The sequence below is a fragment of the Zootoca vivipara genome, chromosome 15, assembly GCF_963506605.1.
Source record: "Zootoca vivipara chromosome 15, rZooViv1.1, whole genome shotgun sequence".
Classification (NCBI taxonomy): Eukaryota; Metazoa; Chordata; class Lepidosauria; order Squamata; family Lacertidae; genus Zootoca; species Zootoca vivipara.
The window spans coordinates 23,025,651-23,053,363 of record NC_083290.1 but is presented as its reverse complement, the minus strand read 5'-3'; the positions used below and the strand labels follow the sequence as shown (position 1 = coordinate 23,053,363).

The following is a 27,713-nucleotide window of genomic DNA, read 5'->3' as shown; positions in this document are numbered from 1 at the left end:
CATCCATCATGGGGCTGAAAAACTCCAACCTCCATGCAGTGTGTTTGAGTATATTGAGCCTTAGCAGTTTACGCCTTTGTTGAATGCACACTAATAAGATAGAAAGAACCTTCTACGTTTCCTTGCTTTGTGCACTAGTTCCTGGATAGCTCAGCTGGTTAGAGCATAGTGCTGATAACACCACAGTTGCAGGTTTGATGCCTGTATGGGTCAGCTGCATATTCCCGCAATGCAGGGGGTTGGACTAAATGATCCTCAGGGTCACTTCCAACTCTACAATTCTATGATTCTAAGCCTACTTATTCAATGGACTGGTAGGTTTGGAAAACAGATTTTGCTTCTTATTTTTTTTTTACCTTGGCCAGTGTGGCAAGTCCACAGGCACCCAGAAACACCATGGCTCGTACCAGCATCCAGGAAGACCAGGCAGTTGTTCAACCCATGCAACATTTAAGGGCTCATGGAGCTGACACTCAGATCTAGATGGCAAACACAAATCTGCCCTATGTGCTGCCCTTCCATTCTTTGGGAGACCAGTGGAAAGTGAATGAGGCACAAAAACCTACACTAGCAACATCCTTCTGTAGCTATCACTCAGTAAGCATCTCCTGATGTTTAGTGACTTTCATCTTGCAACAGTGTTGCATGCTCAGTTTTCATATGAACCTCATTAGAGGTCTTTCCATTGGTTCCTGCCTGAAGTGAGACTGGGGTGGTGGTGGAATAGGAACTTTTCTTTGGGGGTACCCTGCATTTGGAACCATGGGCGTAGGCAGGGGGGGCAGGAGGGGGGAATTGCCCCCCTAGAAGCAGGGCCACTGGCCAGCCTGCCCCACTGCCCGCCCGGTGCCGTCTCCCTTCTCCCTGGCTGGCTGTGGGGCGGGCGGCGGGAAAGCACCAGAGCCGCGCAAAGCGTTTGGCTGGCTTTCCCTCCCTCCGCCCCACAGCCAGCAAGGGAGAAGGGAGACGTCCCTTCTAGCCGGCTGGCTGTGGGGCGGGCAGAGGGAAAGCCAGGCAACCGCTTTGCGCGGCTCTGGGGCTTTCCCTCCACCTGCCCCAGCGATTGCAGAGGGGGAGGAGGGGATCGGAGCAGCCCGATTTCGGGCTGATCCTGGCTCCCCCTCGTCCCTTCCTATCGCGGAGGGGGAGGAGGGAGTCGGAGCAGCCCGATTTCGGGCTGATCCGATGTAGCCCCGCCCCCGCCCCTTGGTCCCGCCCCTTGGTCCCCCCTTGCCCCCCCCTGATTTTCATCCTGGCTACGCCCCTGTTTGGAACTTGCTCCCCAGAAAAATTCAGAGTGCCATCTGTTGTTTTTCCAGCATCAGGTGACCGATATAGCCTGTCCATTCATTCATTCATTCATTCATTCATTCATTCATTCATTCATCTATCTTTCTTTTTAAATGCTCTTCTGTTATGAGGTTCTTTTGGTGTACGCTTACAGAGGTGGCATCGTTCAAATTTCTATAAACCACTTCGGAAAGTTGCACCATTTTAAAAAGTGCAAATTAGTAAAGTCCCAAACAAGTTCATAATTTGTGGTCTGGGTTACATAGGTCGACCCACAGGGATTGATTGAGGTGTGTGGGGAGGTCATCTATTTAACCTGACTACCTGGTTATCCCACCTGGATGAATCATGGCGAAAAGTGAGACAAAAAGACTCAGCTGACCCCCAACTGCCATTCAGTTGCCATTGTCCATTCTAACCTGGTACTCCCTTGTGGTTCAGCCCTTCTGCATAGTTGCAGACCTTCCTCACCCCTCACTTTTCGGCCTCTACTTAAGATGTACCTTTTCACCCAAACTGGGGGGGGGCATTGTTGTGTTCATGGGCAGAGGCATGTGTGCTTGTGGGATTTTATTTCAGGCCGCAGGCAAAGTAAAATAGTGAAAAGTGGGGACAGGTTCTCACAAACCAGTGAGAAGAAGAATGCCTGCACATTTTGCCTCCTAGCTCAGCTTCTACAAATGCTAGAAACTTACTCTTGTTTCAAATGAAAGCTGGGAATCTGGAGATTATGGTTCCCCATGTGGGGTGGGGGACAACAACAACTGCCCCCCCATTTACACCCATGGCTGTAGGTACCTATGTGTGCTGCTGTATTGACCTGAGGAGTTGGATGCTGTGGATTTTAATAGACACGTAGGGTTTTAATAATTTTGTTGTCATTTATTTGTTTAGTTATTTATCTTATTGCATTTATATTACACCTTTTTCTCCAAGGAGTTCAAGGCTGGTTACATAGTCCATCCATCCATCCATCCATCCATCCATCCATCCATCCATCCGTCCGTCCCCATCTCATTTAATTCTCCAAATAACCCTGTTGGGCAGTTTAGTCTGAGAGGCAGTGATTTCGGCTTAAGTTCACCCGGTGAGTTTCATGGCTGAGTGGGGATTTGAATCCTGGTCTCCCAGGTCCTAGTAGGACAGTCTAACCACTATACACTGCCAGAGCTACTTCTTTTGTCTGCTGCTATACCGATTTGAGGAGTTGTATGCTGCGGGTTTTAATAAACACATAGTCTTCTAATGATTGTGACATCTTATACCAAACCTGATAATTTTATCTAGTGCAAACCTTCCTGAGATATTAACTGATGAAGGACAGTTTAAGGGATGCATTAAATAAGCAAACCAAAGATGACCTGAATTTCATTTCCTCCCTCCTCTGCACCTCCCAATACATACCTGTCCTTTGGCTGCTTGTTCTGTTCCCCAAAAGTACAAAAATCAGACAAAGAGGCAGGATGAAGTGCAGGGCCTAAAGATCAAAGCCACAAACAGACAGTGTGTGCATATGACCCGCCACATGCTTCCCTCGAAGCACCCTCTTCTCCCTCCCCAGCAATGCCACAAATAGTAACAGGGCATGCGGAATGTTTGGAGTCTCCTGGAGCCTGTCTATGTTTCTGAATCATGATGATATTATAGTCCGGACTGGATCATGCACAGAGATTAAGCTAAACAATTTCAAATTGCAAAATGTAACAACACCGCTCTTTTACAAGAGCAGGGGAGGAATCCAGCTCCTGCAACTCGATAAGCCAAGGGCTGGGATACATAACGAATAAGCAAAACACATAATTGTTTATTTGGGATATCTCATATTTGGGGTGGATGCAATATAATCCTTTGTAACCAGGTCTGTCTGTCTTTCTCTTACTCTCTCTCTCTCTCTCTGCATATCAGCGAGAGATTTCATTACAGATAAGTAGCACAATACCCTTTTGATTCTAGCCCTTTTATACTTCCCACCTGCTTATCGGCTGCATACTAATTAAACGTCTACCACGTCTTATTACCACATTTAGCAACATAATTTCTGGAAACCTCACATATAACCTGCTTAGCGCCCCAAAAGGAAGGTTTTATTCCCTCCCCCCCCCCTAAAGAAATTAGTCCTGCTCCACAGCCAGGTTCAAGGGTGCATCATAAGGATGTCACTGGTGACCCCACAACCCCTCCCCACTCCACAGCCAGACAGTTTACAACCAAACATTGCCTGGACAGCAGCAGTTAGATGGATGGAGTTTCCTGGGTACTTTGACTATTGCTCATGTTCCAAAAACATAATCTCCCCCACCCCACAATGCACTGGAAACGGTCTCTAAGCCAGAATTTAATGTAAAAGGAAGTCTCTCCACCCACCTCTTTTTGTAGACTTCTGAATGAATTCTTTCTGACTTGACGACACAGAGGCAAAATAAGCAGAGCAGTTTGCTCCTCCATGTGGCAAGATTATTTAAGTAAATCTATATGCTTTGTATGTACGAACAGGATTGGAAACGGAGGTTACATAAACCCACCGAGTCCCCACAGTTGCCTCAAAGTTGGCTGGGCACCGGGGAATGCCGCCAAGACCATTTGGCAGACCTTCCTTGACAGTTCCAGGAAAATATGGAATATTCAGAGACTCTTTCAAGGGGGCCTCCCAGTGATTCCAGTCACAATAGCCCCTTAAAACTAAGCTCTTGAAGTTATTTCCTTTAACTGCACACAGGATTATAAATAAAACTTTTTATCCTTTTTAATGGTGTGTGTGGGGTGTGTGTGTGTGTGTGTGGACATCTTAGGTCACATCTATTTTAAGACAGAATGGTGGATCCAGAAAAATCACATTATCTTGTTTGCAAAAGGGGCTCCTTCATTACTGCTCCTTTACATTAGCCAGGAACCAAGGAACCACGTGTCTGGGTCCACAGCCAAAGTGCACTTTAAACATTATTATTATTATCATCAGCTCCTCTTCCTCTGACAAACAGCAAACACACTTTTAAATCAGAGGAAATTATCAAAAGCAGTTTGGGGTAAGCAAGGCTTTTCCCCCAGCCGGAATTCAGTTCCGGCACCTCTCAGGTGGGCGCCATTGCCATAATAAGAGAACAAGTGGGGCATTCATGATTATTTCCGGCATCCCTCCCCCCCCCCAGAAAAATAGCATTGGTGGTACGTATGAGCAGGTCTCTCCTTCACTGTTAAAACTCCCACAGATTGCATGAGAAGTTTTCTGTAACTATTTGTATCTGAGTTGATTTGTTTTCATTTGTTCTATTCCCTGGCAACTTTTGCTCTCTGTGTGTATTCTTGTATGTTATATTATTAGAATAATAGGGTTTGAAGGGACCTCAAAAGTCATTGGCCTCCTGTTCAGTACAGGGAACCGACTATTGCAATGTAAGAATGCAAGAAGAGTTTCCTGGATCAGGCAAATGGCCCATCCTTTTCTCACAGTGCCTGTGGGAAGCCTGCAAGCAATTCTTGATAGGTCCTTGATTTGACCTAGCACATCCTTGGTAGCCCCGGAAAAGTGTAAGGAGGGAGAGTCTACCACCCACTGCCACAGTCTGCCCCACTGTCATAAGAACATAAGGAGAGCCCTGCTGGATCAGATTAAAGGTCTTATCAGTCTAGCATCCTGTTTTCACCCTGGCCAACCAGATACCTATGGAAAGCCCACAAGCATAACATGAGCACCACAGCACTCCACTCATCTGTGATCCCAGGCATTCCAATCTGAAATTCAGTTCTCCACATAACTGCAGCTATTTGCAAATTTCACTTCATTAAAAGAAAATCCTCATGAAAATTCACCAATATTATAGTGCAATTCTCTCTGAGATTTTCACATGCATTTTTGACTAGCACACACATTTTTTTATTTCTCCTCATATAATATGTTTTTGTATGTTATGCTATCTTCTTTTTAATGCCTGCTATCCCCTACATATGCATTTTCTTGGGGAATGTTTGGCTGGAGGGTTGCACCACAAAATTCGGGTGAGTGCAGCTTTTGAAGGACGGCTCTACTTCAGTTATCATATTAGCTTTGAAAATAAAAATTTGATAGATTTGGCTCCAAATATGAACTTCTCCTCCACTGTTTTCATTACGCAGCCAACATGGCCAGCTGCCACTGAGAGACTTGCCCTGTATGAATTTGTTTAATCTTCATTTAAAGCCATTCACATTAGAGGTTGACTGGCTTCACTCCATCAGAAAGGTCTTTCTCATGTTCAGCTGAAATCCCTTTCTTATCATTTGAACCTGTTGGATTGGGTTCTATTCTCTAGAGAGCAACAGAAAACAAAATTTCTCCATCATCTAAACTCAATAGACAAGTATTTGTTTTCCAAGCCTCCTTCAGTCTGTAAGATGAGGGTAATGATACTTGCCTCATAGTACCTATAAGACAACTTAAAGTACAGTCTTATGCATGTCAATTCAGAATTAAGCCCCACTGAGTTCAATTGGACTTAGTGTATATAGGATTGCAGCCTGAGTATGAATTTGTGGCAGTGATTATTTGAACTTCTTAATTGGCTTGCAGGCAGCTAAGGCAGCTATTATACTGCAACACTGGAGTGTGCTGGGATAGAATGACTTAAACTGCCCTTTTATGAATTATATAAACATGCTCCTTCCCGAGTTCAATGCAAATTTCTCCTCATATAAACACATTTAATGCAATTTTACATATTTTCACATGCAATCCCCCTCAACAGAATCGATTTTTTAAAAGTTATTTTTCACTAATATATACATTTATGCATACTATCTCCCAGTATATGCACATTAATGGTCAGTGGACGGCAACACAAAATTTGGAGAAGTGAAGATTTCAGAGGACATGGGTTTTGGTTTGCATATTATTTTAGGGAAGTGCAAATTTAGGTACGTTGCCTTCAAGTCCAAACTGAGTCCACTTTCTCTCCTATCCTTAGGTCCAACTAGCTCAGGGCACTGATGGGCAGCAGTTTTCCAGAGTTTCAGACAAGAGTCTTTCCAAGCACTACCTGGAGATGTTGGAGCTTGGAGTTCTACAGCATCTGGAGGGCTACAGGTTCCCCAAGCCAGCTAACAAGGAGGGGTTTGTTGGAGAAAGATTATGGCTTTCCAATGGCTATACAGGAATTTCATGGCTCAGCTGAGTTTTGTGCTGGGGACAGTGTCACTCAGTTTTTGAGGGCTCCTGGAGAAGATATCCTCCATGCACCACACTCTCAGTGAGTCTACCTCCATAATGCAGCAGGTCCAGGAAGCCCTTGTCAGAAGGCCCTTGCTGAGCTATGGACCATCAAAAAATGCCCAGCACCATCCCTGATCATAACATTCAACCAGCTCTCATGGAGGATTGCACAAGTTACCTGTGGTGCTTTCAGATAAACATCACCCCATTAAGAAATGGGGAAGTAACGAAACCCAGCCTTGAAGTGTTTCTGCAATGCGACAAGTTTGCAAATGTTTTGTGTGCCACAGAGACATCTTAGAGGCAATAAGGCCCCTTCCACTCGGAGTAGCCAGCCTCGAATTTCCTATTGAGAAGAGAACAAAAAAGTATATGTGGTAAATAGACAGTTTTAAAAGTGATAGAGGACCAAGTATTATTGTGCTGGAATGAAATGTAGGTTGTAAGGCACTAATTATTCTATAACAAGACAATTAAAAGACACTGTATTCTGCAATTTGTGGATTGTAGCCAGGCACAGGGCACTGCTCCCTAATGACAATCCAAACCCCCAGCTTTTTCCTAGCTTTCTTCATAAGAGCATAAGGAGAGCCTGCTGGATCAGGCCCATCTAGTTCAGCATCCTGTTCTCACAGTGGCCAACCAAATGCCCCAGTGGGAAGTCAGCAAGCATGAGCTGAGCACAACAGCACTCTTCCCACTTGTAGGTTGCAGCAACTGGTATTCAGAGCTTTACTGCCTTCAACAGTGGAGGTAGAACATAGCCATTTAAGAAATGGGACTAATCTAAATCCCATTGGTTTCCATGAGAATTATGTGCAACCATGTTTGGAGTCAAGATCATCAAATAGTATCATCACTATACATGACACATTAAGAGATGCTTAATGGACCAGGCTGGGCACCCATGAACTTTCAGCCTAAATGGTTACAATGTAAGGAAGGCAACAACCCAGAGTAACAGGGAGAATAATGCAAACACACACATCTGTTTGGAGCTGGAGCAGATTCCTGGCACTGAGGCTGATGCTGTGGACCAGGACCCCACTACATGTGGATCTCAGAACACCAGAGTCTGTATAAGTAGAGCTGGGACCCTCATGGACACTTTCACTTGCACCTGAGGAATCAAGAGCTTCACACATCCTTCAGGGCAGGGAGCACACCGAGTGAGAGACCATGGATCAAAGAAGTGCCTGCTCTTCATGCTACAGTGTTTGCCCTTTAAGATAAGTAGTTCTCCAACAAAGCAGGTGGAACCTAGGAGAGGTGAACAGGGAGGCAGAGGCTCAAAAGGCTTCAGTTCACCTCAAGCTCTTATTGGAGCAAACTGCTTACTTGGAGCTCTCCTTGGTGCTGGGACAACCAATATGCCTTGCCCCACTATGGGCTCTTCCATGGGACCAAACAGGAAAACTATGCAGACTGAGAGGTTTAAAAAGTGGTTTTTGAAGAGGAACTTGATGCTGTGGTCCTACATAGAAGCAGTGATAGAGAATGTGTGGGACCATTTAAGGGAGGTAAGATACTTGCAGGGAGTCCGGGGGGGGGGTGTAATAGAGTTGCTGGAAGATAGTGGGGAATATGGTTAAAGTGGCATGAAGTAGATGGTATTTGAGATCCCCTTCAGCTCTGATTTCAAGGCACAGATAAATTTAGTAAGCATTTCTAGTCATCCAGGCACCAGTTATATCAAGAGTGGAAAACCTCAGGGCAAAGTGGAAAATCTCAGGGCAAGAGTGGAAAATCACAGGACATCACCTACATCTCCCATTTTCCACCAATATGGAATCAGGATCTCAATCCACCCAAGCAGTAGAAGTTCTGTCAAGGAATTGGAAAACTTTGGCCTTAAGAAACCTAGTTCTTTCCACTGGAGGAAAGTGAAATCTGAAAAGGGAAGCTGTGGTGCTTGAAAACCCACACAGACCATTTATTGAAAAATGTGTGTGCCCTCCAATGCCACAGCTGTTATTCCTGTCAGAGTCATGAAAGAGACAGGGCAATTTAATCCAACCAAAATCTTTAAATATTTGTGTGCGTATACACACAACATATAAAGAAACAGCTTTGGGGCAATTCCTCTAGAGTAAATGAAATTATATAAAATGTCTTAAAGCCACTGAATGGAAATTCTTTTGTTGATGTGGATAGGTTTTGGTTAAAGCCATAAAAAAGAACCCAAAAGAGCATGTTTGTGGAATCATAGCCTTCTTTTTCTCCCACCATTTCTGAAATGATTGCAACTCCCCAGATTGTCTCAAGGGCCCCCCAAAAGCTTCACAAAGTCTATAAAAAGACTCCAGTTGATTAGAGTGGACTGTGTGGTTGGTTATTTCATGGATGAAGACTACAGAGAAAGTCTTGGACAGAGACTGAAACCAGAAAGGAGAGAGATCCCACCTTAACATTTCAATGCAAACTGGAAACTGAGCCCCTAGGTTAAATGGGGAAAGGATGGCCTGGCAGCATTGCAGGAGGAGAAAAGCCCGCTATTGTTCTGTTCAAAACAAGCCACTCAGCCAAGGTCAAGGTGCTTATAGAGATAAGGAAGAAAGGGAAAGGGAAGTAAGTTGAATGAGGAATAGGAAAGGAGAAATAGACAGAAGCAAAGAAAGGATTTGAAAGGATTCTATGTTTTGAGGGAGCCAATACTCCAGTTTTACTTGGGATGTGGGTATGGGTAGCCATGTGTCCTATTTTACAGAGGATGATCCTCTATTTGAACAGCTGTCAAGTACAGTCCTCTGTCTGAGTGGTTGTCTCAAACATATATATAATGAATCATAAGAAGAGAGAGAAGCAGGCACATTGTAGACTCCCATCCACAGTTTGTAGGGATGAACTGAGCATAGCTGCCAAGTCTCCTGTATTCCCCGGGAAACCCCTGTTTTTCCAGCCGTTTCCCGCTGGCAGCCCGGATTTTAAAAACCCCCGTAAATCCCCCAGATTCTTACCAGCCCGGGGAGGCTCCTTCTGCACACGTCTGGAGTCTCTGGACATGCGCAGAAGCGATTTCTGGTGCTTTGGCGATTTTGGAAATGGGTAGAAGCGACTTCCAGTGCTGCTCTGCCCAGTTCCAAAATGGCCGCAGCATGACTTCTGGTGCCAATCCCGGATTTTTCAATCTGGGAGTTGGCACCTATGGAACTGAGTAGTTGACTTCCATCCCATTTCACTGGTACCTAATCATAGGTATGTTAGGTCTTTTTGAAAGAACACACAAAAAGTACCGTAAGTTTAAATTGTACACAATTTGTACACAGTCATTATGTAAAATACACATTTTTTCCAATGCATTATTCGGTTATGTGTGCATTTGTAGGCATTTTAAAAAGCAAGACATGTATGTTTGCGTACATACATGTTTCCTCATTGCAAAACCCAGATGATGAGTGCAATTTGACAGGGAGTTGCATCCTGCAAGCAGCTTCAGGAATGTTGGGCCAGGCTGGTCTGCTGTGTGAGATGTGGATCAAATGAATTTTCCCTCCATCCCTATTAGAAGCACCCAGATTGAACATAGCTCACCTGGTCACAGTCTTCCCCACTCTGGCAAGATGTATTACGATGCTATGTAAGTTACAGCAATATTTCTAAATCTACATCAATGCACATAAATTAGCACATGCAAATATTATGCAAACCTGTGTCCTTTTCTGACCTTTCGATGGGTGATGCAATGGTGGGCCACCCTTATCAGCAATCCTGCCCCCTCCCTCTGATCCTTTATTATTCCATGAATTTGCTCTGAATTCTGCTTTCTTTGAATTCTGGCTGCCCTGGATAGATGTAAAAAACCAATTACAATACTGGATCATATACAATATGATGCTGTTTCCTGTTTTCTCAGGACACACACACATCATTCCCCTCACCCCCTCACTAAACTATCAGGGGGCACATGCCCATTGCTGAAGCACAGCATAAAATCGTTTTCTTGTGTGATCATATGTGTTATTAGATCCAAATCCTTTGATTTTTTTTTTTGATTTTTTAAAAGATTTTTCTCATTTACAAAAGGATATGCATTGTCTCTTTCTTCAGGTTGTGTTTTCTACAGATCAGCTACACTTGTTGTAAGATATTGGTGTTATATGCAGTATAGGGTTGGGAAGAAAAGATGGGGGACAGGAGAGAGGGGGTGAGTGGTAGAGCTTATGTTCATTTACTCAGAGCATGTGTGGGGGTTTTGTGTCAGCATCACTTGAGGAGGTTCTCTTTCTATTCACTTGTTATGTTTCCTTGGTGGTGAGAGAGGTTGGGGTGGACCAGAGTGTGGTTGATTGTCTTTGGTTGGCCGCAGTGGAATTTGTTTAGGTGGTTGGGGGGGGCGTGTTCTTGGGTTAAGTTATCCATATTGAATTGTATGCTGTCGGTGGGTTCGGTTTGCTGTCTTGTTGGGCTGTGAAGGGGAGCCATAAAAAGCAATCTTGGTTTGATTGTAAATGCACTTACATCCAGATTCGTTTGCTCAAACCAAGATTGCTTTTTAGGATGGAGAAATTTCTAAAACAACAATGGGATATCAGCTGCGCCCAAGGCATGACAGATAACAGCAACAATTGGGGGGGGGGGAGAGACATAACATTTTATTAGGACAGGAAGAACCACCATGGATAGAATAATTGCCACACACAGGAAGAGCAAGGATATAGTTTGAGTTCCTCACTTGTAGTTTTATAAATCATTTAATGATCTCCACCCCTGCTCTAGAACCTCGGGTCTATGAAAACCATCCCTTGCAGAAATAGAGAGAGACAGATACACTGGTCCATAATGGGTTTGTTGTTGGCATGTCTGTCTTGAGAGAGAATGGTTAACATTTTGGTATTTCCTTCATCATACTCCAAGGGAAAAGCTTAAACTTTTCCAGGTAAAACTCTCTATTTTAACAAGGCCATTTGACCCTTAAAAAAAAAAAAGCTTGGTTGTCCATCATCCAAAGGCTGTGTGACAATGATTTGGAGCCTCATCATTTCGCCAAGCCATTTTTAGCAGCTTTTGTTCTGTCAGTTGGTGGGACCCAAATAGCACCAGTCAAGAATCTCTTTAGCCAATTTTGCTGATGGGAACCAGGTTCAGGTTCCATGAGTTTTTTTTAAAAAAGAAACAGTCCATTGTCTCCCAATGATTATTATACTCATTGTTAGACCTGACACCTAGGCACTGCTGTTAATTATAAATTGCTCCATTGTGACTCTCAGCTCAAAAGACGTAATGAAACCCTATGAGCCTTAGGTGTTCTCTAACTGAAGCAAAAACAAGTTCTGAAGCGTTCATCAAGATGTGATGAACAAAGGCTCAGATACTGCTCAGTGGTCTTGTTTCCTCTCTGGGAAAAGACTGGCTAAGGAGGCACACCGATACCTTGTCATCAGCTCGTCCACTCTTTGCTAGCAGGTCAGACATATAAACATGTATTTTAAACAACTTCTTTAAAAGTTAATCAAAGCTTTCCTGTCATTTGAAAATTTATTTCCCACCCTTTCTTTATGGGGCACCTGTTGCAACAAAACCTTTGCAAATCCCAGATTTCAACCAGTCATCCTCCAAACTTGGGCTCTCCAGATATTTTGTTGGATATGCTGGCTGGTGGGGGGGGGGGTTCAAATAGCCTCACACAGGGTGGCATATTACCAAGGTCTGACCATGACCCAACAGTGTCCGGAGAGCACTAGGGTGGTAGTCTAAATGACTTAGTAGTAGTGTTCAAGTAGCTCCACATACAGTGAGATATAACAAGTTCAGTCCAGAAACAATGGTGTATTAGCCTAAGAATAAGACAGATACATGGTTAATCAGACCAAGAATGAGCCTGCTGCCTCATTCCAGTGCCTTTTCCCTTTCTCCTTGTATACTCAGCTCAAACTGGCAAACTGGCTATAAGTTCTGCTTACAGACTAGGGTACAAAGCAGGCTCAGAAACATAACCTTCATTGTTATAAACCAGATTATAGAGCAAGATAAGGAAACTACAGATCCTGATCAAATCAAGGTAAAGTTCAGAAAAAATTATTTTAAAAAATTATATGAATTGGAGCATAAAGAAGAGAATAAAATTAGAGATTACATCAGAGAAAATAAATTTCCAGAAATTGAAAATACTGAATATAATTATTTAAATTCAAGTATCGAGACAGAAGAGGTTATAGAGGTAATAAGGAAAATGAAAGTCGGAAAATCTCCAGGTCCGGATGGGATATCTATAAGCTATTATAAAAAATTAGAAGAAATAGTCACTCCAAAACTAAAAAAAGATTATGAATGAGATAATGGAAAAAGGGAAAAACCCAAGATTCTTGGCATGAAGCGTTGATAACTCTGTTACCAAAGCAAGGATATATTATAATATATTCCATTTTTTCATTGTTTTCATGGTTTTGTTTATTCTGTGTTTGGCAATTATTTCCATGGTTGTCTGTTTGTTATCGGGTACCTTGTTGAAGCTAAGCTGCTTTGGGTCTCTTCAGTGCCTGGAATGGAAACGGTCTGGGAACCCCATGAATGCTACCTTGCTCAATCATGAAATACAGCATGAAAATGCAATAAATAAGTAAATATTTCTCCAACTGTGGGCCTATGACCTCCATTCCAGTGGTTGCAAAAAGGTTGTGGAACAAATGAGAACATCTGCAATTGGCTCGGCACTGGAGTTATTGTTTTTCAGGCCATTTTGACCAGAACTAGATTGACTTAATAAGCTAAAAAGGGGCTGGCTAAGGCTTTGTGATTTTCATAATATGGAGCTGGTGCAATCTACTAATTCCACCCACCCACCCCAAATTGCAAATGAAATGGGACCTTCTTCACAGCCTGGCCTGTGATTTCTATAATACAGTGGTGATTTTGACAATGTTGATGCTTATGTGGTCCAGCAAAACTCCCAACAATTTCCAATCAGTCTGTGGGAAAGTGTGGGAACTGCTGCCAATTTAAGAGTTCCTTTTTTGTGTGTGTGCTCGCAGTCAACCATAGCCTTTTCTGCATGTCTTTTGTTGTTTAGCTTTCAACTTATGATGCCAAAACCAAAGATCTCTTGCCATATCTTGTAGAGGATGGTGGACACCAGGAATGGGCAACCTGTGGCCTTCTAAATATTGCTGGACTCCAGCTCCCAGACAGCATGGCCAATGGCCGGATGTTATGGGAACTGTAGTGTAACAATAACTGGAGGAAGACAGGTTCATCCTCCCTTCTACAGAACTACAACAGAAACATACATTTCTCTTAACCCTCCATGAGCAAGTTTAAGTGGCACCCTTTGTTTTTGAAGTAGCTTTTTAAAAACACATGTATGAGAAAATTGCCTAGAACTTCAGTGGAAACACTCCAAATGCTTTTTATACCTTTGACAGAAGTAAATCCATTATTCAGTTTACGGGCCTCACTGTATACTAGGAAACCAATTCTAGAAGTTGGAATCCTTGACATTCAAGGAGAGAAACAAAAGCACAAATCAATGCTGGAGGAGTGGGACCAAAGTTAGCATTTCCTGTGAGATATGTGCCTGGGGAAAATAATATGACATTTGCAATAGACTCAGAGGAACATTTATTTGCAATCTGCAAAGATGCAGATTTAATAGGCGTCTTTGCAGGGTTTAGGGACCCAGGTGGCGCTGTGGTTAAACCACTGAGCCTAGGGCTTGCTGATCAGAAGGTCGGCGGTTCGAATCCCTGTGACGGGGTGAGCTCCCGTTGCTTGGTCCCAGCTCCTGCCAACCTAGCAGCTTGAAAGCACGTCAAAATGCAAGTAGATAAATAGGAACTGCTACAGCGGGAAGGTAAACGGCGTTTCCATGTGCTGCTCTGGTTTGCCAGAAGCGGCTTTGTCATGCTGGCCACATGACCTGGAAGCTATACGCCGGCTCCCTCGGCCAATAATGCGAGATGAGCGCGCAACCCCAGAGTCGGTCACGACTGGACCTAATGGTCAGGGGTCCCTTTACCTTTACCTTTACCTTTGCAGGGTTTAATAGGCAGATTATTAGGGAGACTTACAATGCAATCCTATGCATGTCTAAATGAGGAGTAAGCCCCATGGAGCTAGATGGGACTTACTCTCTGGTAAGTGGATATGGAGAAATCACCTTTTCAAATGTGTTTACTAGAGCAGGACTTGGTTTAGATACAATGTATGTGTATGTGGGGTAATGTAAAAGGCTAAATTTGAAATACAAAGTATCCATTGGTGACTGGTTACTTCCTTACATAAGGCTGACCTGGGAAAAACTGAGTTTTTTTAAATACACACAGGCCCTGCTATCGGAATGCTCATTATCCGAAATATCAGTTTTCTGAACACAAAGAATTATATTATTATGATTATGATTATTAGAATTTATCTATCACCCTATACCTGGAGGTCTCAGGGCGGTTCACAGAATAAAATCAAAATATAAAACCACAAAATACATAATAAAAATAAAAACAACAACCCAATAACACCCCCCCAAAAAAAACCTCACTACACAAACCTTATACCCAAACCTCACTACACAAATGACTGATTCAGATATCCAAACAGCTGGAGTTTGCACACCTCCTTAATTGTTTGTGTTTCAATGATTGGCAGTAGCCTTTTGGGGCAGAAACCATGAAAGGAGGAAAATCTATTAGACAAACCAGAGAGCAGGAGAGATGGGACAAAACAGTCCCCGCCCCCCTTTGTTTGGCTTTTGCTAGTTAGCTGCAGCAGTCTCAGGTAGGAAGCATGGAGGGAGAAAGCATGGATTAGAAATGTACCCATAAGAAATAATGGAAATCATCAGCTCGTTATGTGAACACTCGCTTAACAAACAATTTCCTGGGGATGCATTACATTCAGAAACTTGTGTGTTCTAAGATAAAATTGCACTTCTGATTGGCTTATTAGGTAGAAATTCTTGGTCACTCATTGGACAGGGAAAGTGTTCTGATGAGATTGAGAATTTTGTTCTACTCAATTCTGGTTGGTTTGAGGATATAGGCTAGCTAGAACATTAAATGAGAGGCGAAGACAAGGATGAAGATCTGAGGGAGAAGGCCAAAGGGTGGAGCCCAGTTGCAGAGTGTAGGCCAACACCCTGAGGGGAGCAGGGCACAGATGGAGCCCACTGCAGCTCACCTCGCAAAGTGACACGGGGGCACACTCATGATCCACAGTCCAGGCAATGAGAATTGTGGGAAAGCTGCCGCTGACTCTCCTCCTGCTCTTCACCCTTGGGTCAGACCCGACCCAGGAACGGAGCTGTGGCCAAGCATGAGTGCAGCAGCTTAGGAGACTGGGCAGCAGCATTCCTGACCACTTTCCTTTCTCTGCCAAGATATGAAAATTCTGGAATAAAACCCACTCATCTTCTGAAGATTAAATCAATTTTGGGGGGTGTTTTCACCTCACACCCCCAAATCCAAGAAAAATTCTGGGCCTAATTCTTAAACCCAGGACTCCCTTAATTGCTCACTGCCGCAGGGAGTGATTATGTACAAACACCACCTATCTACTTCTTTTGTCAATAACAATGTGGTGAATGTCCAAAATGGAGTAGGAATTCATACCCTGAATTCATGGATTCCACACTCTCCCAGCTCCATCTGGTACGCAGGCTGAAACCCTACCTGCCCACGGACTGTCGCACCAGAGTGGTGCATGCTCAAGTTATCTCCCGCTTGGACTACTGCAACGTGCTCTACGTGGGTCTACCTTTGAAGGTGACCCGGAAACCACAACTAATCCAGAATGCAGCAGTGACACTGGAGACTGGGAGCAGCTGCAGAGATCACATAACACCGGTCTTGAAAGACCTACATTGGCTCCCAGTACATTTCTGAGCACAGTTCAAAGTGTTGGTGCTGACCTTTAAAGCCCTAAATGGCCTTGGCCCAGTATACCTGAAGGAACGTCTCCACCCCCATTGTTCTGCCCAGACACTGAGGTCCAGCTCCGAAGGCCTTCTGGCAGTTCCCTCACTACGAGAAGCAAAGTTACAGGGAACCAGGCAGAGGGCCTTCTTGGTAGTGGCACCCACCATGTGGAACACCCTCCCACCAGATGTCAAAGAGACAAACAACTATCTGATGTTTAGAAGACATCAGAAGGCAACCCTGTTTAGGGAAGTTTTTAATGTCTGATGTTTTAATGTATTTTGAATCTTTTGGTAGATCCTGAAGCTGAGGCTCCAATACTTTGGCCACCTCATGAGAAGAGAAGACTCCCTGGAAAAGACCCTGGTGTTGGGAAAGATTGAGGGCACAAGGAGAAGGGGACGACAGAAAACGAGATGGTTGGACAGTGTTCTTGAAGCTACCAACATGAGTTTGACCAAACTGCGGGAGGCAGTGGAAGACAGGAGTGCCTGGCATGCTCTAGTCCATGGGGTCACGAAGAGTCGGATACGACTAAACGACCAAACAACAAATCTTTTGATGCAAGCCGTCCACAGTGGCTGGGGAAACCCAGGCAGATGGGCGGGGAATAAATTATAAATTATTATTATTATTATTATTACCTCACTCTCCTTAGATTGATCCCAAATAAACAAGCACAATTGACCAGGAATATTGTTCATAGATGTACTTCAAAGTTACCCACTCATCAATCAATGCAAGGATGGAGCGCAAGATTCCAATTTCCCTGATGGCATACTCTGGAGTCCCTCCCCTTCTGGTATCCCATAACACATTCATGCAACTTACCAGTGTCAGTGGGCGACGCTGGGAAGCCTCCTGCCCCTGAGGTCTTGGATGCAAAACCCTTTTTGGCTTAGCACACCTTGTCTTTTTTAAAGCATCCCCTGAAGAAGAAGAAAATGTCAGCCACAACTCATCCATTGCATTTAATTTAATATTGCATTTCGGCTACTATGGAATGAACTGGAGTTCTCTTGTTCAGATTTTCACAGCTGCAAAGGGATTTTATTGAAACATCACGAACTTCTGCAAATCATCCTTGGTGTATTAACATGTGGCTGGGACACCAGTGCATGCAGTTGCTGCATCACAGCTACATGCCTCGTTTCTCTGATCCTATCTACCTTCCACCCTTTACAGCAGACCAGAAACAGTGATGCATTTCTGAACTTTCTGAATTTTCTTTTCTTCTGCCACTCACTTCAGAGCAATGCTCATTTTGGCTTCGCAAAATAAACTAAGAATCTAGGACTGATAGAATTTCCCTTAGTTTTCATAAAACATCCAGCAAATTAACAAGGAAAAGCCGAAGGTATCTTGTAATGCACTGTAGTAATAGGCAAGTAAAAGGAACACGGAGAAATCTCTAAACAGGCATTATTTAGACCCAGCACTATCCAAGGTGTGAGACAAAGTGAGAAATCTGTCCATATCTTGACACATTACCTTTCCACCTGTTCCGTTGTCCTTTTGCTCCATCGCTCAAGGGCTGAAAGGTACAGATTAGCTGTTCCTGTGCCCACTGCAAAAGGTCCATGTTTGCTTGCAATACTGTCACATTCTCCAGGAAGTCTAATTAATGTGATGGAAGCCATATGATGGAAAACTAATTAGTGACAAGACATATGGAAAACATACGGCAGAAGGATATATGGAGGACATATGACAGAAGGGCACTCAAGGACATATTAGGAATGCCATAATTAATCAACAGTCCAATATTCTTATTATGAATGCTCTTTTCCAGAATTGCCAAACGGCTACACCTTTCATGTTAATTTCAGTCCTGGAATGCTCACGGGTTCCAGTTAGTAAGCAGGAGGTTCTCTCTGAAGCAGGCAACATTCTATAGAATGGATGGGGAACCCAAAACACTGCTGTTCAATCAAAGCTCTCACCATCCCTGGCCATTGGCCATGCTGGTTGGGGCAGATGGGAGCTGAAGGACAACAGCACCCAGAAGGGGACCTGGTTCATCATCCTGTTCTGTGTTTCCTATGGTTTGATCAAGTTTACAAAGTTAAGGAACATTTCCCAGAGATGAACAAAGGGGTGTGTGTGTGTGTTTTCCACTAACCTGTATTTAATACAGCAATATATCTGCAAAATTAAAAAATAAATAAAAATTGACCATTCCAAGGATAGAAAAGGACACAGAGGTAACAGAACATTCAGGTAGGTGTAGTTTAGTGGATCCTGCCCCCTGCTTAATTCCCCTTCTGCCTTCAATCATGATTAAAGGTTTGAAATGGGAAAGAGCCCCTTACCACGTTTTAAGTCCAGTGCCAGTTACTGTGAACCGGCCACAAATATTTTAGACCCAATCAAAATGGGTTCCCAAGCGCCAACTTTAATAGGAGTATGAATTCCCAGGGCCAAGTGATTGTGCAGTCCTTATATCTATATTCCTTTTGAAGGCATAAATGAGACAAAGCACTTTGCTGTTGGCAACAGATTTCAATGAAACATAAGGACAGTCTCTCACCACATTCTTAAAAAAAAAACCTGACGCAATTATAGAAAGGAGGGGAAAACTGGTGTTGTTGTTGGACTCTGAGTCTACTCATTCATGGTTATTGGTCATGCTTGCTGGGGCTAACGGGAGTCCAATAAGAATACCTGGAGGGAAACCAATATGCTCCCTACTAGATGCTGCAGTGCAAAACCTGGAGTGCAGGAAGTGTCTCATAGGTGGTGGGCAACATGTTCCTTTTCCTTCCTGGATGCTTCCATATCATGGAGGAAGACACCCCTGAAGAATCCACAACTCATGGTCATCTGATGCAGTTCTATGTCAGTCCCAATGACAGGTGAGTGGGCTGAGCCAATGAAATTGAGGCACTGGGTACAACTGAACTGCGTAAATGAGAAGTGCTGGAATTGTCCCTTGAACTCAAGAATTCAGATGACATGGCTGAAACCAGAACAGGCACCACTGAACCCTGCATGGCACACCCACACGTGTGTAGGCTTAGTCCAGTCTTTTCCCAACCTGCTTCCCTCTGGATGGTTTGGACCACAGTGCCCATAATTCCTAACCTTTGGCCATGCTGGATGGAGCTAATGGGAGCTGTAGTTCAAAAGAGATGGCTGAGGAATGGTCTGGGGCTGTCAGTTCCGTACGGCCCTGGCACAGAGCTAATCAGGTCAGATCACCGCATATTAGGGCTAAGCATGCAACCCCCAAGGTTTTTCCGCTTTATGATTCAGATGAATTCAGATTGCATGGCTGATTCACATCAAAAATGCCTTGCACGTAGAAAGCTAACAAAGTTGAGAGAAGTTTTAACCGAGCTTGCTCTTGAGTGTCTTGTTTTCTACTGGAAATGGGAGTTTGTGTGTGTGAGTGTGTGTGTGTGCGTGCACGCGCACACACACACACGCGCACACGCACACGCACACGCACGCACACACACACACACACTGTGATGCATTCAATACAGAAAGGGTAAGCACATTATCCCCTCTCAGTCCTCATAACAGCATAAGATATTCACCAAATTGTCCTTAGAGTCCTTTGTCTGTGAGAAATTAAAGGGGTGGGCAGAGAAGCAAGCAAAATATATGCTCACAAAACAGAACCTGGTGCAGTAATGCAAGACACCAAAGCTCCTAAGCAAATTCCAGGATGCAGCCACAACTGAAGAAGTCAATTATGTGACCAAGGTGCTTTCTTGAATGTGCAGCTTTTAAGCTGTCCAGAGTCTAAGAAATTGGGTCCATTTCCTGGTGGGACTGGGTTGCAGTTGGGCCGCCTAGCTGCCCACCTTAGCGTGGGGGCAGGACGGCGTCCCGCGTTACGCTGGGAGAGACCCTGGCCACGTCAGGTTCTTAGGTGGCTAATCAGGCCGCTTGGGGGCGTAGACCCATTAATAAACCTAAGTTAGAGCTTAGTTGGCTATGACTGTCTGTCTCCAAACATCAGCCCAAAACTGGTCCTGTGTCTATTGTTCTCCTTTGCCCAGGATAATATTACCTTCAGTCAGGTGGGGAGGAAAGTCCTGTCCTTTTCCTCTGGAAGCATCATTCACTTGTAGATCCTATGGCAACACACCAGTTCTTGGCCAACTCTTTAGTCATGCAGAGAGATGCTTTACAGACAGGGCTAGGGGCATTAACTTCACAAGGTTTGACCACTTTAGCCGTCCCTTCTACTACAGAATCCCATCCATAGGTGTGGAGGGGACCCCATTCCATAAACAGCCTGCAACTTTGTAGCCCAACCACAAAGCTGATTTGTCTTTTGTGGTGTGGTCCATGCCAGGGAAAGGAGACTTCATTGACTTAAAAAAAGATTCACAAAACACACCTTACCTGTTGTTTCTCAATTTGACAGTGGACAGCAAAACATTCTTGAAGGTTTATAGCCTTTTCACCATGCTCGCTGTTTTGTGCAAGACCCAGGGAAAGCTAGGAGGTTGTACAGTTATCTCCCTTGGTGTAATTCTAAACCATACAACCTACTACCTCAACCCGGATACATGCAAGAAGTCAAATATGTTGGGAGGGTCAAAATCCCTGCCCCAATAAGTCCCAGCACGTACTTGCCAGGATCGGCCAATAGCGTGAGTGACCAGCACAGCATCAGAAGTTGGGAACGTGCTGGATAAATGAAATAAATAAGTTCACAGTGGGAGAACCACCACCTACCAGATCAACAAAGGGCAAGTAGGAAATATGGCCCCAGAAGAGACAACCAAGATGAAAAAGACCAGAAAAAGAAGTTGGCAACCCCACATAAGAAAAGGTGTCCACACACAGGCACAAGCTAGGATCAAACTGATTGTGCATTAGTTTGGGGGGGGGGAGAAAGGGAATTAGAAGTTGCAATGTCAGAAGCAACAACAAAAGTCCTGTGCATAGCTGCCAAGTTTTCCGTATTCCCTGGGAAGCCCCCGTTTTTCCAGCCATTTCCCGCTGGCAGCCCGGATTTTAAAACCCCCTGTAAATCCCCTGGATTCTTACCGGCCCGGGGAGGCTCCTTCTGCGCATGTCTGGAGTCTCTGGACATGCACAGAAGTGATTTCTGGCACGGTGGCCATTTTGGAAATGGGCAGAGCATGCATAGAAGCGACTTCCGGTGCTGCTCCGCCCAGTTCCAAAATAGCCGCAGCGTGACTTCCGGAGCAGCGGCCATTTTGGAAATGGGCAGAGCATGCGTAGAAGCAACTTCCAGTGTTGCTCTGCCCAGTTCCAAAATGGCCACAGCACGACTTCTGGTTCTGCGCAGCTGCCGATCCCAGATTTTTCAGTCTGGAAGTTGGCACCTATGATCCTGTGTGTGGTGCTGTGGCAAAAAAGGGTCAACATCATTCTTAGCCTAGAATGGAGTGGGTGGAGAGCATACATGCTATTTAAAAGAACTACAGTACATCTGACCAGCACATTTCAAGGAGGGTATTGATAGATTGCAAGTGTTTTGGTGAAGAAAAGCAAGCATGTTGTAGCATCATGTGGCCCAGCCACATCACAGTATCACCATTCAATCAGAATTAGCTAATGGTCTTTAGTTCAGTCACCACTCAGTGATGTGATGCAGGGGGATTTGATCCTCCCACAGAATGGATCTCGCAGCTCATCCGGAACTCCCTTGTGCAGAATATAGGGCTTTGGTGCTGATCAACTGATGGCCATGGGGAAGTCTGCAGTGGCTAGTATTCAAACTGCTTGCAAACAGACGTCGAAGGGGATGGCTCTCAGCACCCATCAGATGAATACAAACTGCCTAACAGTGGACTTCAAATGGGGATGACTGACCCATCAGATGATCAGTGCTGACAGACAGTCTTCAAGCAGACTCAGCAACCCCCTTTCAAGTTGTCACCTGGCATCAGATGATTGGCAGGTGGGCAGTTGCACCAACCTGTCAAAGTTGGCCCGCGGCAGGTGGGGCAAAGGAAGGATCCAGCTAACCAGTCAAATCGTTCTTTGTTATTTACCATTTAGCTTCATTTCCCCCCATGGCCAAAGTATAGCCTTTCCACGCATGCGTGCCCATGTTTGTGCCCTGTACCCCAACCACATCCTCAACTCATTTGGGTGCTGATTCCGTTTGAATCTCCCGCATGTACACTGGGTTGGGTTGATCCTGACTTTCTCCCACCATATGGGATCTACTCACCGATAAGCAGTCCCCAGGTGGATGGAAGCACATTTAAAGGACACCTGAATGCTTTCAGAGAGTTAATTTGAGGGGGGGGGGAAGAAACCCTGCTTCCTCTAATGTCCTTTTTCATATTGGCAGTATTTCCTTGTTGATTTTAGTCAATTATGTCTTTACCGAATTAGTGCAATTATAGATAATTATGCAATTAGGGTGAATATGTGCAGTCATGTAATAACAATGTGACATTACAATATGTACTAATGTCATGAAGCATTAGTGAGTAAATATACCACAATGGTGAAAGTATGGCATATAAAAGTAGCAACCAAAAGCTGCAATTAAGTTTATCTGTTTGGCATGCATTACTTTCGTTTTCTCTCTTTCTTTCAAAGTACAAATCCAAATTCCTATAAATTACTTTTTTTTACGAACATGTGCATTTTTACTCTAGTAAATGCATTTTTGTACACATTACTTAGCTGGAAATCTGTATTGCAAAATTCAGAGAAGTCTGAATTTTGAATGACTGCTGCAGTTTGGTTAACCAGGGTTTCCCAAACTTGGGTCTCTAGCTGGTTGTTTTTTTGGACTACAACTCCCATCATCTTTACCTAGCAGGTCAGGGATGATGGAAATTATAATCCAAAAACAGCTAGAGAGCCAGGTTTGGGAAATTCTGGGTTACACCTGGGTTGTTTCAGGAAGTGCAAATTCAGCAAGCTCAACTCTAAATATTGGGCTGAACTGAATTTCTCCCACATCCCTACGTACAACTCACCAGGAGAAAACTTTTGTGATGGGAAAGAGGGAGAAAGGCTTCTCTGCACACACTTTGCGCAGGACACCCCAAGTCTAGAACATATGGAGGAACTTAGGCACTTTGCTAACACTTCTCTGCTCAGAACTTTAACAGGTCCCTGACTTTTGGACTTCAGGGGCAAAACCTCAATCCAACTCCACTCCAACAACTAGAGAGGCCAGGGCACCCCACAAACTTAAGCAAAGGGGTGGGGAGAACACGTGCTGTAATGTATGATGGCTGCTGTCACCACCATCTTTCCTACCCTCTTTGTTATATGTCTGGGCTGGACTGCTCTAACACTCTTCACTTCCTAACAGCAGGGAGCAGCATAGCTGCCAAGTTATCCCCTTTTTTAAGGGATTTTCCCTTATGCTGAATAGGCTTCCTCGCGAGAAAAGGGAAAACTTGGCAGCTATGGGGAGCAGTGTCCTGCAGACACAGGTGTGGTGCTCATTCTCAGGTAAGCTCACCTGCTGATAATAGCCAGGTACTCCATGTCAACTCATGCACACTCTCACCTCACAAAACTCCAGCCTGGATACATATAGCAGACCAAGCAAACACTGTTCATACCCAGTGTTTCACTGCAGTGCTCATGGAGGAAGTGCGCTCACGGTCACAACCATGCAGGAGGAGTCTGAACCAGTGCTCCTTTTGTTTGGCTCAGCTGTGCCTCTGTGTCTGGGGTCCGGACCCCACCTTTCCTAGAGTGTGGTTGCATGCTGGATTCAAATCAACCCCCCGTCTGTGTGCAACACAGAAGTAGCTCTACCTGGCATGGGTTCCTCCTGCAGCCCCTGTGAGTTTCATAAAATCATGGTCAACAATGACCAAAATTCACTCAACACATGAAAAGCTTGGCTTCATGCAGCTGACAGTGGATTCAGGTGATGTGTGGCCCACCTGCTGCTTGCATGTGTGTGGCTGAAGCAGTGCTCCAGGATGGTGGAAGAGGGAGCAAAAGTGGTTGGGAGCAGGGGGCCATGTGTTTTCTGGGGAAAGGGTTGTAGCTTAGTGCTAAACTGCATGTCTTGCATGCCTTTGGTCTTAGATTTGCTTCTCACCATTTCCAATTAAAAGGCTATAAAATATTAAGGCTGGGAGTAAGGACAGGGACAAATTCATTCAGCTCACATCCTGGTTTGCAAGTCTCACCCAAACAGTATGCAAATTGAGACATAGCTATCCTTCTAAATCTGCACTTCTCCAAATTTTGCAATGCAGTTCTCCATCAAAAAATGTGCATTAAAATGCGTGCATTAAGGAAGCATGCTCACAAAAATGCTTATATTAGTGAATGTGTTTAAAATGTATTATGTTAGGAGAAAAAGCTTTCAAAAATGTGCATATTATGCAAGGTTGCATACAGAAAGGTGTATGTTTGGTGAAATGCACACACATGCATTGGAGAACTGAGCTTAATATTTTAAAAAAAATGAAAAACAGAGAGAAACCAAACCCGATAGATTCATCCATCCCTAGCTTCGTCAGAGTTGACCAAATTGACTAGACAGACTAACAGTGTGATTCTGGATCCCAGAGAGCATCCAAAATGAACCCCAAAACAAAGGAACATGTGTTTCAAGATGCTGTAAAAACAATTTGGGATTTATTTCCAAAGCAGCTTAACACACTTTGGACAATCATTGTTTAAAAGGCTTTCTTCAGGGGTTAAACTGGAAAATGGCCAGCAGAGATAAATATATTGGGGGCTATATATAACAGAGATCTCTGCAGGTCACTTATCAGTTTAGCTCCTGAAGAAGGTCCAAGTGTGTTGAACTGTTTTGCAACTGATTTTATACCTTGAGACATATGCTCTTCTAGGGTGGTTCTGGATAAGGCAGCTTATGCTTCTTTCTCCTGCTCATTACTCCCCTTTTTCAAAAGCAGTTTTTGCTCATGTCCATATATCATTCTTGTAGGAACCAAGTCTTACTACTTTAATAAAAATAATCCAAAGAATACCTCTTCCTTCTACCTAGTTCTCCATCAACTTTGCATTCCAGGGTGTTATCCCTAATTAGTACAGGTGTTGTCAAACACCACTGACAGCATTCAAGGCAAGCAAGCATCAACACAGAAATCAGGCAGGAAAGCACTGCAAAAGTTTGGTTCAGAAGCTGACTGAATACATTAATTGAGAAACCCTTCTAAGCTCATCATCCATAGCAAATCCTTTGCCAAGAAAGTAATAGAACTTCCTGTTCAATTGCAAGCAGACTTCAATGAAATAGTGAAGCCTATTAGCATTACAGTACATTGGCAAGGACGCAGGTGGGCCTGTGGATCAAACCACAGAACCTAGGACTTGCCGATCAGAAGGTCGGTGGTTCAAATCCCCGCAACGGGGTGAGCTCCCATTGGTCGGTCACTGCTTCTGCCAACCTAGCAGTTTGAAAGCACATCAAAGTGCAAGTAGATAAATAGGTACCACTACAGCGGGAAGGTAAACAGCATTTCCGTGTGCTGCTCTGGTTCGCCAGAAGTGGCTTTGTTATGCTGGCCACATGACCTGGAAGCTATACACCGACTCTCTCGGCCAATAACGCTAGATGAGCGCCGCAACCCCAGAGTCGGTCATGACTGGACCTAATGGTCAGGGGTTCGTTTACCTTTACCTTTTACATCGGCATTATAAATAAAATTGGGAATGGGGAGGGGGGGGAGTAATCCTGTGAAATTTGCTTGGAAAGCAAGGATCAAGGAAGGCAAAAGCAGTCACCTGCTTTGTTCCAGTCCTGAGAAACACCTGTGGATTTGAACTCTACAAGCAAAAATAATATCGCAAGATAAATCGATGGAAGCTAAATAACAGCTCAGAGTGGGGCAGGGGAAGACTTAATCCAAGTCAACTCCCACATGTAGAGAAGAACAAACATACACATGACATAGACAGTGAGATCAAGAACCATATGCATTCCACGACTCCGTGCAAGACAAATAAGTAGATAGTCACAGCATCCTGAGAACTTCACTACCTTCCAATTAAAAGAAACATGGGAAGGTTCTGTCCTTCATTGTTGTGTGAAGATAGGTCCCCAATTTGGCCCACAAAGCTGTTTCTTCCCCAAACTACTCCCACCTGTCCCATGCCGTATGTGATATCAGGTATGGCACAGGTAGAAATGTAGCTACAAAGGAACAATTGGGAGCTTGACGTGAGCTCCTGGTTGCTCTTTTGTAAGCCAGGTGAGGCCCTCAAATTACAGCTCCCAAGATCTTCTGCAGGGGAGCCCTGGCGGTTTAAAACTGGTATGAAACCAGCACGCATTTTTTGGTGCATCCCAGCGGGAAATGGTCCACTGGGACAAATGTGGCATCAGAAGTGCCTCTGCCAATCAGAACAGACAATGCAGAGCTACATGGACCAGTAGTGCAACAGTCTATAATCCAGCCCTCCTGCATTCATTACATTCCACACCTTGTCATTTACTTCCTTTGAATAAAGTCATTTAAGCCACATTTGGGGCACCATATGAAGCATAACCAGGATGGCATTTTAATTGTGCAGCAAGATTTGTATGGCTAATTTCAGTGCTCCTGCTCGGAAGGGAAGGGGGAAGACAAGTGAGGCAGTTAGGCCAATCTAGTTATTGCCATATTGAAAGCATTAAACATTTATTGTTATGTTTAAAATCCACGTTTTGTGCATTGGCCAAGCAGACACATACCTATAGATACAAGCTTGTGTAGGATAGGAGCACAAGTTCGGATCTACGGGTTTGTGGCAACTGGCAGGAAGGTCTTCTTATAATATTAAAGAGAAATAAGCCATTTCTGGAAGTGAAAACACAAGGCTGTTAGAAATGGGAAAATTTCACTCTCAACATTTTCACCAAGGCACTTAAGATAATAATAATAATAATAATAATAATAATAATAATAATAATAACCCAGCTGATTTTCCAATGCTGGAATCCACACCAGGAAACGGTTGTGGATCTCCACCCCCAAACAGGTCTCAAAGATGCGGCAAATCACCAAAATGTATTCTAGTAACTAAAACATTTCCCACCAAAAATAAGAATAAAAAACAGACAGAATGTTTGCTCCTTTCCTAGTACCTTTATCCATGCCTGGATTATATTCAGTTTCTCCCTGCTCAATGGCTGGGGGTTGAATGTATGAACTGAAGACATGATGCCATGGGGGCTTCTCCACCCCTTTTCTTTCTCAGGTGACCTGTGGCCAGGAACCAATACAACAACACCCCCCCCCCGAAGCACATGCAGATGTGAAGCCAATCAACAGCTTTGGCTTCCAGCTTTCCGACAGCTTCTGCGCTTCCTTCCCATTTATTTTCTGTTGCCCCTCTTTGTTGTTACCCATGCCACTTTAAATATCAACAATACATCACATTATTTCCTCGTCTGAAACATTTTTTTATCCTGCCCATGAGAAAGCAAGCCAGCAAATTAGACAGAGACAATTGGCAAGATT

At 44.1% G+C, this 27,713-nt stretch overlaps 1 long non-coding RNA gene across 2 annotated transcripts; it reads right to left on the bottom strand.

Annotated features, from left to right (window-relative positions):
- Positions 1–1,257: 1,257 nt before the first annotated feature.
- LOC118096945 (uncharacterized) lies at positions 1,258–26,925 on the bottom strand. Of its 2 annotated transcripts, none has more exons than XR_004693994.2 (3): positions 17,149–26,925; positions 10,120–10,254; positions 1,258–6,818 (listed from the first exon to the last, which is right to left on the bottom strand). It is a non-coding gene; the product is annotated as an uncharacterized LOC118096945 (long non-coding RNA). The 2 variants fall into 2 exon arrangements; XR_004693993.2 differs by having other exon boundaries at positions 10,137–10,254.
- Positions 26,926–27,713: the final 788 nt, after the last annotated feature.